Raw genomic sequence first — 17,708 nt, forward strand, 5'->3', positions numbered from 1 at the left:
ATATGTCTATAGGACTTTTTTTCTTAGTTTTTTACTCCTCTACACGCTCCCGAAGTTTTGCCATTTAATTTGGAAACACCCTGTATATATATATATATGATATAAATTACTATTCTATTTTTTTTATATATTTTTATAATATTTCATAATGATTTTTATAATATTGCATAATCGATACGTTCAAAAACGGCAGATGAAATATTTACAAGTTCAGTAAAATAATTCACTCATAGCAGCGAGATATTACCAATGGCTGTAGCATCGCAACACGTGCGACTTCCAAAGATTTCCTCCGGAGTAACGATACTGCTTTTCGGCTTTGGAAATAGTGCAGAATCCGTTATAACGTTCCAGAAGGTCGTTTTCCACCGATATTTATGACCCGACGAATCACGTTACTTATATTGTTGAAACCGCTGCAGTTTATGAACCAATATGGCTCACTACACATTTTGTTATTTTTACACACAATATCAATATTTTTAATAAATCCTATCTAACTTATACTTTGGCAGACACTGTTTTCAATTATGGTTAACAGAAAAAAAATTGTACGGCAAGAATGATTTTATTGAAATCCGTAAAAACTTATATTAACTATAGATTAGATGCAGATCTAAAAATAATTCTGTTGGATCGTCAAAATAATTACGCAAAAATCTCAAGCATGATAAACAATGTAAAAAGTTTTGACCTTTTAGCAACTGGTTTTGAGCGTCTTACCTACACGCGCGTGATTATTTTGATAGTTCAACAAAATTTTCGGATCTGATTATCTAACTAACTTTTAGACTAACTTCAGCAAAATCGTTTTTTCCACGTGCATGTATAAAAAAAATTGTGAGATTTTTCTTTTTTACACTATCATTCCTTCTCCATTCTTATTTTTCATATTTAGCAAACCTAAATATGCAGATACCTCTGTGATATTGTCAATTACGCAGTGAATAAATAATGTATATATAAATCTAAAATATTATTTACATTCATTTAATTGAATTAATGTCAAAAGATATGTATATTTCTCGATGATGCAATTGACATGATATTTCTATAAACTGTCCAACACGCTTGAGATGTTTAACATCATATATAACTCATGTTGTCATTACGTTTAACAATGGGATGAAGACAAAAGCATTATTAAGATATGAGATCATTTAAGCTACAGCGACTGTTGAAATAATACCAAATCCTCGACGGAACTAAAGGAAAGATTATAGGCAAAAATTTCTGCTTACAATGTAGATTATATTCCCACGTTAACTTCGCTTTAGTTAGGATAATAAAGGATTAAAAAACGAAAATATTCTTTTCTGTAAGTTGGTCTTTCTTTGTAACGATAATCTTTCACGTCCTGACAATGTGTCGAAAACATCGTACGAATTTGAGGCGCAAAAGAACGATTGTTCTGTTCGTCTCCCCGTTATTTTATATCCGCTTTTTTCCAGACGTCTCGAAAGATTCGAGTACCACGAGGGCTCTCCGCGTAGCAAAAGACCTGCAGAGGACTCGACTGTCGGATCTCGCGGGAATTCAACTCGCGCGGCACGTCTCCGAGATCGATCGATCTCGCCCACTGCTCATGATGTCACGTTGCAACCGTCGGGTTACCGATACCAGAGAAGAAATGCTGTGGGAGACCACGAGAGAGACACGTGCGATAGCAGGTTTTATAATTTTAAAGCTCTGCCCGTTCGAACTGCAAAACCACAATTCCAGTGTTTACGGCGATGGCTACGTTCGACGGAAATAATCACAATTATCTGATGAATTATGTTAACGAGGTAGACATTGACCGTAAACATTGACTCTCGATAAATCATCATGAGTGACACTCGCCACTCTGTCCTGTAAAAGAAAGAAAGAAAAAGAAGGTTAAAAGGAAGAAAAAGTGAGAGAAAATAAAAGAAAGAAAAAGATTCAGAACTCTAAATAGCTCAAATACTACGATCGATAGTAATACACGAAATGCGAAAGAAAAGGTTAATGACGGAAGAGCATTCGCGAACAAAAGAGGATATGTTACGGTCGGATCATACATTATTCCAGATTCACACAAGTGACAACTAATTGCTATATACCTATAACAGTAGGGTGCATAAATTCGAGTATTTTGCACATAGCCCGACAGAAGAGCCATTTATCATCCGTTCGTTTTATCACAAAACTTTTTTTAAAAGAGAAAAATTTGTCAGAATATTTGTCGTTCAAATTCGACTCGGAAATTGTGAGATGTCCTATATGCATCAGCACAAGTACCTACAAAGAATTCTTTTGTAACGCCAGCATGGCTTATTACATGTCTTTTACACATTTCATTACACGAGTTTTACATCAAAAGCAGCGCATTAATGAAAAATAAACGAGTTTTCCAAGTTCACACAAAATGTAACTTCAGTTATTTAATAGGATTTCTTGTAGCTATGCGTTAACAGAACTGAAGTCGCTCAGCTCTAAATGATTCTTGAAATGGTGAATTACACGAACAATTCGATTATTGATAGCAAAACTAACATTCTCAAAATATTTTCGCATAAACCTAGTCGCAACAAACAATTCTTTGCATAAACAATTGTCGCAATCGTTTACGTACATAATTGTTTACTTTCTGAGAGGGACTCTCCTTTCGTAACGGGAAAAGAAAAATAATTCAATTTCCACTCCCTGTGCAGCGTGAAAAGGGAAACTTCCGCCTTATGAAAACTACAGAGATTTCAGTGCCAGAATTGTGTAGTACCTCCGCTACAGAACAATCGATTTACGAGTCGGTGAAAACGTTGAAATATTCTTCATCGAATTATTTTCGCAGCTATAATAATCCGTCGAAATTACCGCCAGGCTTGACGTTTTATTCTGACGTTCGTAATATCGAAGATTATTTTATTTCATTACGCGCAATTTATTAGAGTAGATAGTACGTGAAGTATCCTCCATGGATTAGTCGTGATCGCTATCAATCACGGGCTGATTGGGGCGAGTTAGAGGCTTACAGTCCAATTTACGATGTGCGTAAATTGTCGGAAAATTACGATATCGTATAATTATGTTATTTGGATATCGGTAGGTATAACTTAAAATGCACAGTTCAGTGTGATTATCCCTCAGGAAAACATCGTTGAATTGAGTTTTTAATTAAAATTGTGTTCTTTCTAGAAGCTATAGTTGGATTAATGAACTTATCGGCGAATCATATTATAGATAATCCACTAGAGAGTCGTAAGTCGGTACGCTAAAGACATGATCCCAGGTATTAACGATTCCTAGTTTGCAAGTATAGTTTTCCCAAATGGTCAAAGTTAATTTTATATGCATCAAACGGAAAAGATGTTATTTTCAATCTTGCATTTAATTGCCTTTAATACTCTGCATTCATTAAGAATCATGTATAATTTTGTATTTTTGCATTTTTTTGGAATTTTTTAATGAAAAAAAGTATGAAAATTATAAGAAGAAAGGAAAATATATTGAAGTAATGAAACTAAGATAAAGATAGCAAGAAATCGAAACTAGAAAAGTTCACAAAAATGTGTGATTTGCTCGTTTCGTATATTTGGCGCATTTATTGGAACATATATAAAAGAAATCACAATGTATACACAAAATTAATGATTCTCTTGTGGTGTATATTTTAAGAAATATATGTGACGTTATCTTTCGATACTATTCGCATGCGAATTGGATTGCCTGATCGATATGCTCCATATGGAGCACATTTACGAGCGGGCTACATGTTGATCAGGCATGAAAATCTAGTGAGCTGGCGAAAGAACAATGGGCACTACGATGAAGACGTATGCAGTAGGAGTTGAAAGAAAGAAAGTAGGGAAAAAATCTTACAGACACCTCTCGTTCGCGTGCAATCGAATCACCGGAACGGTTTCTCGGCCAACCTTTTGTTCCAGCTTGGTTTATCAGGGAACTTTAAAAGGTCGACCCGGGTCAATCCTTTGCCATTTAAAGCGAGACGGGACAGAATCGGTTCTATATCCAGAAAGTGCCCCATTCGTCTGTATCCAGAGTGTACACCCGACATTTAGTAAGGCTGACACGTAATACCATCTCCTTGATAGAACAATGAATTTATCGTCAAGATTATCGGATACAGGATATCCTCAAAGTTTAAGCCATTTTTGGAGGATCCACAAAGAGAAATAATGCCAAGAGTATTATCTCAATTCATTCGTGTTTATTATCAATTTCACGCATATTTTCGAAGAGATGGAAAGAATTCGAGAAAGTTCTCACAGAACTTTTATTAAATGTGTTAAGAATAGACGTTGGAATAAAAGTTCGTAACGTTACGAACTTCGAAATTCAAACAGCTGTAACTTCGTTAAAAATGAATGAAATTTAAATTTAAAAAAAGGATTTTAAAGCTTAAAATCTCTACTTTTGAAAATTCATAAAAAATGTGAGTTTCTACGAGTTTGTTACTTTTTATATATAAAAACTACAAGCTGGATAAAATGGGACTTTTTCACTTTGTGGACTTGTCACGTGTTCAAAAAAACTTATAAAAATTTTCAACTTCCTAACGTGAAAGCTGAAAGTTTTTCCTACAAAATCATTTTTTTAAAATGTTTCTAAGATTTTTTGTTACTGAGTTATCGCGGATTAAATAAAAGGAACATATTGATTTTGATAGCCCGTGAAATAATCCGATGATCCGTTAAAAATCATACTGTAATTAAAAAAACAGATTCTTAAAGCTGAAACTTTATTCTGTCGAATGATATAATTACCAAATTCTTTTAAAAATAATATAAACATAAAACATATAAATGCAATAACGTTATGAACTTTCGTTCTGACTTAATATTATTAAGATGCGTACGAAATATATCTCTACATATTTCGTATTCTTGAAATTAGGACGCCATGTCTCGACCAAACGAGTAACAAAGCAACTTTGCCGATGAGACTACGTCAACTTAACTGCAAGAACTTCCCTTTCCTAAGCGCATTAATGTAGATTACTTGGAAGATGCTGATATCCTTGCACTAGGATTGAAAATCTATATGAAGGTAGATAATCTGACAGAGAGATGCAAAAGATAAGTATCCGAAATAATTTCTAAACTGATAGATTTTTGTCGTAATATAATTTAATTTAATTGTCCCGACCAAAAAGTGTCGAAATTTTGATAAAGTACGTTATTATATTTTAATCATCATAATTCTTCAACTTACTTTGCCAATTTATGGATGCTAGATGATTTATAAGTCAATGTATTTTAATTATGACACGCGCCATTCTTTTTATTGCAGTCATTTAACGTGAATCGTTTGTAGGTGTACACATCTACGAAGGAAATTGAACGGCTGGCTTACGATCTCTGTCCCTTGTACCGAATCATTTACATAGGAAGACGGATAGGACGGATCGCTGATTCTGTCAACCATTATTCGTCGTGGCACGTGAAATCGATTATAGGAAGCTGCAATGTTCGTTATCGGCAGATATGCATCATTCAGGAGGATAAAATTTTCAGAAAATGCAGACTCGTTGGCGCTTTGCTGTGTCTCGAATAAATGCATTTTAACATCAAAATATTATCGTGCGAACTCGGATATTTTCGATCGTATCATTCAAACTAGTAGTCTATGGAGTTGAATAAATTTTTAAAAACGTGTTATTTTGACGTAGATCATAACATACGCACTTTTGTAGGCAAACTACCTAGAGAGAAATGATACGTTACATTTTCTTTCAAATATTTAAATTTTGCATAAGTTTTGCTTGTTTCACTTCGTAATTTTTTGAATCTATACTGTTATATTAATTAATAATAACGAAAGTACTATGTTCTTTGTGAAGTTATATAACTTTATACACACTGCACATTTTTCAATTATTTGCAATAAAGTTTTTTATAAAGAAATTGAGGAGTATCTGAAATTGATTAAACAAAACAAAAAAGTTACAAACTAATCTTTATACTGTTAGGTATCAAAGGAGCAATAGTAACTTAATCCCTTGAATTAAATAAGTTTTGTTATTTTTAACATCTATCAGTGTTAAAATGTAATTGAACATCGTCCATATTAATGTATTTACCTATAATTATTACGGGATGTCTACGGAAAAACGTTGAAAAGAGAAAAGTTTTTAATTTTTAATGATATAAATAAAATTTAACAAATTCTATTTGTATTTCAGTTTATTTTATTGATAAAAAATATGCTAATAATGAAGTAATAATTAATATCCAAGACCATACATGCGATCCAAAAATAGCATTAGATTTAGTAACAACTATTAAAAATTGTCAGCCATATTAAAAATGATATGTTAGAAAAAATTTTTAGAATTTTTGTAAAAAAAATGAGTTTTGTATAAAAATGATGCACACTTTGAAAATATTAATCCTTACGATTATTAGCATATTTTTTATTAATAAAATAAATTGATGTACAAATATTTTGTTAAATTCTATTTATACCCATTAAAAATTGATTTTCTTCTTTTCAACGCAATTTTTACTTGTTTGTTAACTGAATATATTCGAAAATGACAGCTAATTAGTTTCAACATCCTTCCGTGAAACACTGTGTAGATAATATCTCTGTAAATAAACTATGATTATTTGAAACAAATTTAATATATTTTCTTGAATTAAATTATTTAACTCCATTGTTTTAACTAAATTAATGACATATTGGATAGGACGACCTATAGACGTGATTAAAAATAACTCAAATTATATACAGATATAATTTAACATTATGAATTTAACGTGTACAGCATCAAATACTCAATAAACAAATCGATCGAGCATAACTCTAAAAAAATAGTTATTATTTTGTGTATCGGACAATCACAAAGAAGTGTAATTTTACAAGAAAAAAAATTTTTAAATATAACTTACACAAAAACAAAAAAATTATATTATCTCGCTTATTTAGCTAATTAAAAAAGCTTTTTATCCTGCTTTTAAATTATGTATGTAAAAGTACAAATATTGTAAAAATGTAAATAATTTATATTATTCTTTACTTTGCTTAAAATTGATAAATAAATTTTAATTACTACAACTTAAGCTGTTTTTTACTTTTTTTTAGCGCCGAGCAAACTAATTAATTCGTAACAAGCAACACCTGAATAAAAATAGAAACCGTAATTATTAGGCGTTGCATATAGTTAATGATTCTTATCGATCCCCACGTGTATGCAGTCATTATTGACTACTATAAAATTACTTACTATCAGTCACAAATTGTCCTTCTTTTAATTTACATTTAAATAAAAAGAATTTACCAAAATTCACTATATAAAGTAAAATACATTATCATTATCTGTATGTCATCTCGCTGATCTCACGTAACGAGTCAAAAATTTTCATAAGAACTTGTTTACCGAATCGATTAATATTCTTACTCACCCCAGTAGAAGTCTGGCAGTTTTAATTTTATGTCTTGTTACAGTGAAGACGAAAACCAATTTTGCAACGTAAAGAGTATACCACTCCCGGTTGGTACAGCACGGACGGCTGGCGACTGACTGCTGCGGAGTTTGAAAGCTCACGATTCTCTGAGCGACCTCTGTAATTTCCACGTGCTTGGACACGTACTGGCGCTATCGTAAAATATACATCAGATGCGTTTTAATCTTTTTTCAAAATAAAAGAATGACTATTTTGAAAGGAAAATCATGCTTGACAAAAACAATGATTTTACTTGTTAAGTATTCTAATGAAATTATAAGTGCTTTAAGATTATACTTTTTCCTTTCATTGTTAGAAGATTATCGAGCTTCCATACTTTTTAATTTTGATCCTTCTTTTATGCTTGCAATATACTGACTTTATATTTTAAGAAATAGTATTATATCTTACATAAATAATATATAGATACAGCGTATTAAAAAGTTTGTAAACATTATTGAATTAAATACCTTTTTAACTTATATATAGCTTTAATAAAGAAATTTATACAATAATCTTTAATAATCTTTTCGATCTATCGAATTATCTGCTGATTGAATTCAGCTTTGAAATGATCTAAATTATAATATATACACTTTATTTAAATATAGTACGTATAAATTAGAAGTATCAGTACGCGCACAATATTAAAAGTTTTATGGAAACAGTATACTTTAAATTATCTTTAAAATATAAAGAGTCATAATATCCATTATATAACTATCTATAACATTTTTATATTAATTTATAATTTATGTTACTAAAAAAAAGGCAGTTTAACATAAACGATAAAATATTATAAAATTTTATACCTGTAATAAAATCTACTTGTATGTATATTGTGATTGTAAATCACGGCAGTGTACAATCGAAATCTTTTATTTGCAAGGCAATTATTATTATTTGTATTATTCCATTGAAATGTTTTCTATTTCACGTTTTAATGTTATTTTAGTATTGTTTTAAAGGATATGTTATTTTATATCTTTTAACATATATTTAACATATGTATTTAGCCATTAAAATTCTTTAAAAAGCCTTTTCTTAAAATATATTTCAATTGTGATTCGTAATTGCGATATTAATCTATATTTTCTAGATTTTAAAATTTGACCACTTATTACCACACATTTACTTTACTCAATTATGTTACCCGATTTACATTATTTAATTGAATTGGAATAAATAATGTGTGCGCTATGCATGTACCACTTATTTTGATTTATAGTAAATTTTATCGGTAATTAAATAAACTACATTATCTATTAATATGATAATATGACTTCTCATTATACTACCTACATCATAATCGCATAAAAAATTATAATGTTATAAGATTAATGAATGCATTACATTAAATATATTTCCAATAAACTAATCTATCAAAATTTGAGTTACGTAAGACTTATAGCATATGTCATATTTTTATTAACTTCCGAAGAAGCATATAAATAATTTGTACATCAGATTTTTCTATTATAAATTTTTATTACTTGACTATAATCCTGTTTCAGTATTCTGTTTTGTTCTTTTTTTTTAATCTGTTATGCAGAAGTATTACGTCAATTATAAACATTGTAAATTAAAACTATTATATTACATTTAAAATATGATTTGAATTCTGAATATTAAGTTTCTTATTGATACGTACAATTCATTATTTATGAAAAAAATTAAAATTCTGATATCTAAATCTATTTGTATGTATCGTTCTATAGATAGCAAATGTGAAACGACAGTGTAATTGCTGTTACAAAATTATTCAATATCGTATTCTTCTTCTGCTTATAAAATTATTACATTAGGATAGTATTAATCTTTATACCAAACTTATATATAGTACGGTTAAAACTTATGAAACTGTATAATTTTAGTGATGATAACACATTATGCACGTACTAGGATCTTTTCTTATAAAGATTGTCTTAAGTTTTCTGTAATGAATAAAATTATTTACATCGCTACTGATCCTATTAAAATTTGAATTAACTTAAGGAATAATAGAGTATAAAATTGCTTTAATTAAAATTGCTATAATAAAATATAAATATCGATGTTTTAAAAAAAAGAATGCGTAAAAATACCATATCATTGAAGTCTCATTAAGTATATAGTATGTATATTATTGAAGTAAAGCATTGTTTTTTTTTTCAATGACTTATTTATATTATTTAAGATTTACTTAGATATTTCATAGTAGTAAGTCTCAATTTACTGAGACTTACTACTGATATTTCTATATGATTTAATAGTATTTTTATATAATAAGAATATATTTCATGTAGAATAATCGTAAATATAATCAGCGATATGTTTTTTAATGTAAATTATTTTTATTAGTAAGAATAGTACTGTCGTTTGTATCTACCTTATACATGAATGTGCTAACGTGGATATCACCACGAAAGGCAGAAAATTATTGCTCTACAATATAATAATATGGCAAATTTTCAAGAGTTAAAATCTATATTTAACATTATTACTATTTTTAACAGTTATTGGAATCATGTGGAGCAAGTACGAAATAATGTCATGAGCAAATATTGCGAAGTGTGCAACGAGAACTTCTTAGAAGACATTAGAAATTTGTTTGCTCTGCTGTATAAATTTCATTTATTATATAAAGATTTAAGATTAAGTACACTAATATATTTGTGTTACGATTAATTCATATTTTGCAGATAAAATGCTATTGCGGAAGTGACATCTTTTACTATGCTTATACTGGTAATGCATACAGATATCAGTAAAATTATTACAGCACAATTATTAAGCACATTGTGTATAACAAAAGCATATTTACAGGTTGTGGGCTGTAAAAAGAAAACAACATAAGACGGTATAAACGTTTTATTTATACCATGTATTCTACAATAGTAATTACTTTTTAGATGTGATTATGTGTTTAGCTTGTTTAAGCTTATTTCGAAAAACATTATTTTTTAGATGTTCATATGTTCTTATTTTTGCATTTTGTTCACTAGGAAAAACTGCGACAGGAAATATCAGTCACATTCAATAATGATAAGGTTGATTCCCAACGACTTCTTAGCATGCAATATTTTCACGTGTGTTTCAAGAGACTTTAAAAGAAAGATTATTTCCTATATCACCTATCATTTTGCGCCAGGAAATATAAAACTTACAGGAAATATAAAACTTGATATTTTTATAGCACTAGTTATTAAATCCACGCATGAAGTTAATGTAAATTAATAGATTAACCCCTTCAGATGTGATTTTATTGGAAACATGTTACAAAATTTTTTTTAATTCAGTTGTTGCGTTACTTAAATAAATCTTCTAAATTATTTATTTCACTTAAATAAATAATTTATATTGAACAATTAATTTTTTTCAAAATTTTGACTATTTTTCCAACATACACCTACACATTATTATATACATCAGATCTTAGATGTCGATAGAATTAAATAATTTCAACAGATAATATCTTCAAATTTGATGTACATTATAATGAGTATGAAGGGGTTAATGTAATTTTTTTGCGAAAAAGAACTTTCGTCAAGCCATCATTGTCATATCTATATTTTATTTGGTACAGGTTCCAGAAGGCCTAGGCTCTACAAAATGAAATGAAATGGCCAGAAGGCTCTACAAAATTAGATTTATTATTTTTACACTAAACGAGTAAAATAAAAAAAGATTTACTATAGAATTTAAAATATCCAACATATTTCGTTAAACATTAAAACGTTATCTTAGTTATCGATTTATTAATATTTTTTTCTTTTTACATTTTCTATTTTTAGGTCAAAGCTATACATTTTTATCCATGGCAGCGATAATCGTAAATTTGGTGAGATGATTTCGATTTGTAATGAAGTGTGGCAGTACAGATGATACTAAAATTATAGCCCATATTATACGCTACCAACTTAATATGTCAAAATGTCTATAACTCGAATATAAGCTATTAATAACATCGATTTTTATGATAACAGATAACATTGGTAAATATTGGTAATTGATTACAACATATTATTTTGTTTCTAATTGTGCGTTAAAAGTTAATTAAAATACTTCGAATGTAAAGTATCGCATATATATGAATGTACTGTAATGTATTTAATAGAAATAAAATATTTATTCTTAATATTGTAGCAATAATTGTTAAGAATTTTTTACTTTTTTCTGTCTTCGCAAACTTCAAGTCAGTAAAATTAAAATAATAACATATAACATGATTTCTCTCTCTTACATAATTGCAATAAAAAATTTCAATAATTTATATGTATATATTGAATATTATTTTTTTTAAATACAATTATGTTTAATATATATAAATAGGACAAAATATATTATAATTTAATAACAAATTATGCATCGAAAGTTAAGCAGTCGATTTAGTTTTAAAAATGCTAGATTTCTTTCTGGTAATCCGTAATGGATTTTATCAATTCTAATTCTGTGATACTGTTATATGACGGAGCACGCAAGCACATATAGTAAGTTACATTTCATAATACTCTCTTGCGTGTAACCTGCTCATTAGAGTCTGTTTGCTTCTTACTTCAAACATCCACGCGAATAAAATACGAACTTCCAATATATCTTGAGACTTCTTATTGTATGAAAAATATAAACTTTTTAAAAGTAGATTATATTAGCGGTTTGGAAAAGTAGATTATAGATAAAACATATAGATTAAACATATTTCGTCTTGAACAGAATTAAACCAAACAGTTAAAAAATTTTGAGTAATTACAATACGATTTGAAAGGCGCGATTTGTGAATACAGAATGTAAAGGACAAGTTCGCACATTCATGAGGAAAATCTATCAATCCACTACCTGAACCACGTGCTTGAAATTTTAAGCGTTACACGATCGTGAGGCGATGTCTTTGGAATAGAGTAGTCGCGAGAGGAAACATTTGTTCCAATAATGTCGCGCAAATTTTGACACATGTATTTACGACGTCACGAATGAGGCAATAAGGAAAATCGCTGAGAAAGTCATAATATGAGCTTATATTGTGAGCGTGTTAACAGAAATAAACAATTAGGTTTATCACATGAATGAGTAGCTAAAGCACTTGAGAATTTAATAATGTTTCCATGATTCTATTGTGAACATATCTATTTCTGCAATAAAATTTTGATGTATTTATAAAGGATCATCTCATCTTATTCGTAAAGGAGAAATTTTGCTAAGCAAATCATAAAAAAATGTCTATGTAATCTGATATTGTTGAATTTGTATACACATATAAAGAAGAGAGTAGTAATTTGTCTTTATACATTTTGCACAATAACTTTGTAATCAAAATTGATAACTTAACAATTACATTCATTTAAGTATTACTCAATAGATTTTAGACTCAAAGTTATGAAATTTTTATTATTTAGGATGTCATTTATAAAAACGTGATAACACTGTATAATAGGTCGAAAAAAAACAGGAGTGGCAATATGGATTCTATATAAAAAAAAAGATTTTTAAAAAATTGGTTTCATTTAAAAAAACGCAATATTTGATTAAAGAATAATATATTTACAAAAAAATAAAATATTGCGGTGTATATATTACAATGTTATATATCAAAGAACAACAATAGAACTTTAATGAACTTATCGCATAACTACTTTAATGTGAAAACCTCGAAAAACAGACCATATTATCATTACGTTTAGAGGGCTACATTAGCAAACTGCCTTGCTATTGTTTAACTTTGCATAAATAGTACAGACAAAATAGTACAGCCGAAAAAATATCAAATACGAACAAAGCATTCAAGAAGGGCATCATTGATGCCTTCCTATTTGAAATTCTACATATGTATGTATACGTATAACATACAAATGTCACATACATATATGTATAAAATCCACTTCAAATGAGAAGACATCAATGACGCATTCTGTACATAGTCTATATATATATATATATATTTACATATATTGTATATATGTACGGCTGCCGCAAGCAAGTGTATAAGTTGTGCATTGCCCAAAAGCGCACTTAACAAGGGAGGCGCTAAATATAATTTTAAAAATCAATTCTCTCTATTTAGAGATACTGTGTCATAAAATTTGAAACCATTGGTCGGGTCGGATAGTTACTTCGCAACGCTATTAAAATTTGTCAGTATAATAGAGTTAAAAAATTTTCACTTTTTATATTTCCGCTCTAGGAAAAAGTTACAATATTCTTGAAGAAAAATAAAAAGTTGCATTCTTTCTAAAGAAATTTAAAAAATTATTTTCAAAAATGAATTTTTTAAAAGATTAATAAGTAAAAATATTAAGAGGGGCTATTAACTTTCCTTCGCACAAAGGCGCCTCATATGTCAGCGACGGAGAATGAGGAAGTATACCTATATATATATATATATATATAATGAAGTGATGTGTCAAAATTATCTTGAAATGCTGGCTATTGTGTATTGATATATTAGCACCATTTTATAATGACGAGTTACTAAAAAAAATCATTCTCTAAATAGTCATTATAATTTGCCTAATAACGAAGATATTACGTGAAAGGCAAATTGTACGTGTAACTCCTACTAAAGTCATAATATACCAGCGTCTCTTATTCTACACATATGTAAGCTTCGCGTTTTTCGTTCCTCTTAACCGAACATGTAGTTCTGATTGCAGAAGTAAATTATTCGCGTAATTACGACAACGCAAAGAGTATATATAGTACGGATAGAAAGTGCATCTTCTTTCACGTCACGTCCACATCATAACGATAATTTGAACGCTTGCTGAAGCGACTCGGCGCGCAAAAGTCTAGTCATATTTTCCTCATTACGCGAAACTCGCGACTGAGTTTAAATTCAAGGGACTCGAGTGGATCAGGCGACGCCAGTAGAAAAGCCGAATCGACGCGAACGATATCGGCGACTTCACCAAAGTGGTTAAGGAATAAAAAGGAACTGACGAGAGAGTAAGCGAGTTGAAGAGGTCATCGCCAACTTACATTGAAGAGAACATTTCCTCTTCATCGACTTTGAGGATTTTAAATTCAGTGGTACTTTCTCAACTGGAACGGGATATATTTCGATTTAATATGTTATAAATGCATGGAGAATTAAAAGTTTATTGATAATTAAGGAATTGGACCGTTTAAATAATTTTAGTGCAATATATGTATATCGTTTAATATTCATATCATTCCACTTCGCAATTTTAACGATAATCGTATATTCTTTATGCATGGAATGCAAAAGTCAAGGACAAGTTACGATCGCGAAATAAGTTTGCAGCATTTCCTTAGCACAATGGTTTCATGAAAATTAAACGGACTGAGTTGAATTCGAAGAAGCGGAAAATGAAATGAATTCATGGTTATTGCATTAAGCAACGGCAAACCAAACTCTGACTGAAAAAAAAGGAAATCATTAGTCTCTCTTATAAATATGAATGTGACTTGCGAAATAAAGATTAATTTAAAACTAGAGTATTTTTTTTGTTATTTCTAGAAAAAAAAACGTGTTGGCTTTAAAAGATACTTCATTTGCATCGTAAAAGTGATACAGTCGGCAACTTTAAAGACGAGGCGCATTTTTTGCAGATCTTCGTTCACTGGTCAGGACTGAATTTTTCTTCCGATGCTAAAGAGAATTTTGAAAATGCTTCAACGCGTATGCGACATCTGTTGAACAAGGTTCAACAGGGATGGGGAATGAAGGAATGGGTACAAGATAAAAGAGAAAAATTATAAACAGTGCGGTCAACGTAGTACTGGAACTATACGCGCCGCTATAACTTAGAGCAAAAGGTATAGTAGTTAGCAGCAGCAGCAGCAGTATTTCCCTGTCACTGGCAGTGACCCATATGCTCTGTCCATAAAGGGTACGTGTATAAAGCCGCCATGAGCACTGAACGCGTCGGACACGTGTGCCGGTGCAGATGCGTTCTCTCGAATCATGCGGACGTCCGATGCCCGTGGATACTATCGGACGAGAAAGCCAACGCATCGCAAATGACGAAAGGCTGATGGGCTGAATTACTGCTACCAGATTATACGGTTTCCAACGAGAACTCATGCTGTTGCACGTGTACGCTACAATCGACGATATCGACCTGTCCACACACTCATGAATTGCAATTTATGATTAATTTGTACGCCGCAAGATATCGCTTGCCTGAAAAGCGTGTTGTTACTATACAAAACGCGATTTGTAAAAAATAATACTAAGATTTTTTTGACGATATAAGAATTTTTGTTGCGAGTTATTATTCGTCGCATTTTCCATCATCGTTGCATTTTCTTGTCCATTACAAAGCTATGAAGCAGCGAGCAAGCTTTAGACCTCGCTTCTCATGTTTGTTCGTTATGCTGATGCTAGAAAAGGTAGTCTCGTGGAAATCGAACATACATAGTCCGCGCGTTCTAGTCGAGCAATCGAAAGTGGTGACGCATTGAATCCCGTTTTCGATGAAAGCATTAATAACAAGTTCTCATGCACATCAAAGCATTCGACAATAGATATTTTCCAACGATAAAATGGGCGGTCATCGGAACCGGATAATTTATCTACCTACCGCATCCGCATCGCGCGTATCGACATCAAAAAAACAATTTTCGCGGCAAATGAGTTTTCGATGGATGCGAAATGAGAGAGTTGGAAAAAGACACGGTTGCGGTATCGCGTCGTTTCAGGACAGAACCGTAGAATCGACCACAATCTGGCATGCGCAATGTTACAGACGTAGCATTGTTTGCCATTTTTCAGTTGTCCCTGTATTTTCTGAACACTTTGAATATTTACGCGAGCGATAAGTTAATCTATTATCTTTATAGTCAATTAATAGTAAATAATTGATTAAATGACTTTATATAATTAATTATTAATTATTAATATTAAATATAAATAGTACCAAATACGTATTTGTTAAAATACAATAATAATATACAACGATAAACTGATCATAAGTGAAAATATACATATGTAATAGCCATTTCCTAATGAATATGTTTCCGGTTTTACGTTCAATTTCAATCAATCTAAATCAGTAGAATTTTGTGTGTTTGCACACCTATGTCCTCGTTAATTAGATGTGAAAGCGTTAAAAATATCATTTGCCTTTATAATTTGCGGTTTGTACTTGACATGTGCAACAAGCAATACGTACATATCCCGGATTTGGTGCTACAGTTCGTGACTGCATCACGGTCACCGCAAATAAATTGCGAGTATGTAATTAATTGATTGATCGATCAGTCTTGTAATTTCTAGAACATAATACGGTAAAATAGTTTTAGTTTTTCTAATTGGTATTTTGTTTTTGATTGCAATTTAATTGGTAAGTGCGATAGTGCTTAAACAATTAGGAAAACGTTGCAATAATTTTTTCATCGTATTGCGTCTTAAAAATAATTATATACTTTAAAATGTGTTTAGAATCTTCTTATGGACAAATGAATAAATTATTCCTTGAGCTGTGTTTAAATAAAAAGAAGCATTTGCCACTAATTATTTCATTGAAGCCAAATTAAAGATATACTTGTAAATTACTGATTTAATATATGACAAAATGAATTGTTCATGTATAGTATAAGAAATAAAAAAAAATACAGCCTATTTTATTAACATTAATAATTTGGTAGTAATGAATAAATTTTTTTTTTTTTTTCGTGTACAATAAAAGTACAAGTAAGAATAATAAAAGGACAAGTTAGAAAAAATAAAAATCATATAATTTTTTAATCATAGTTGATATAAAATGTAGTATTCAACTTAATAGTAGTCTTTATTCCAAAAGTAAAATCTTTAATAAAGAAATATAATCTATGTTTGTGAATAATTTTACAATTCTCGAGATTAAATTAAAAATAAGATTTATTTTAAAGAAATTAATTCATTTTTAGATCGATTTATTAAATTTTTTATATCTGTTTATCCGATTGAAGATGGTAGCACTTTTTGGAATAAACATAATACGTTATAACTTTTTGAAATAGTTTAAAAAACATTTAGTATCTATTAAGTATAACTTTAAGTTAATAATAATATTAATACACAGGCTATTTAATTATATTATATGTAATAACTTTGAATAATAAATAATTATTTAGAAATTATATAAATATAGCTTTATACTTTTATATTTCAATATACAATTCGACCCATTTTCGTTTTTTTTTTTTAATTTAAAAGGTTTAATATTTTAATATATATTTCCAATAAACGAAAATAAAGTATAAATTCATTATAATTGCAATTATATCTATAGATAAACTTTCGCATTTTATATTATGAGTATCTTAGCCTTCCTATAGTTGGTAAGGAGTGTCCGATTGAAC

General features: G+C 29.7%; 1 protein-coding gene across 2 annotated transcripts in view; it reads right to left on the bottom strand.

Annotated features, from left to right (window-relative positions):
* Positions 1–7,488, bottom strand: part of LOC108728089 (uncharacterized) — a 30,296-nt gene extending 22,808 nt beyond the window's left edge. For both annotated transcript variants that reach the window (XM_018456447.1, XM_018456446.1), the window contains exon 1: positions 7,386–7,488. The gene's annotated coding sequence lies outside the window, so the exon portion shown is untranslated. The remainder of the gene's footprint in view (positions 1–7,385) is intronic.
* Positions 7,489–17,708: the final 10,220 nt, after the last annotated feature.

The sequence above is a fragment of the Mycetomoellerius zeteki genome, unplaced genomic scaffold (genome assembly GCF_001594055.1).
Source record: "Mycetomoellerius zeteki isolate Tzet28-1 unplaced genomic scaffold, Tzet1.0 scaffold58, whole genome shotgun sequence".
Lineage (NCBI taxonomy): Eukaryota > Metazoa > Arthropoda > Insecta > Hymenoptera > Formicidae > Mycetomoellerius > Mycetomoellerius zeteki.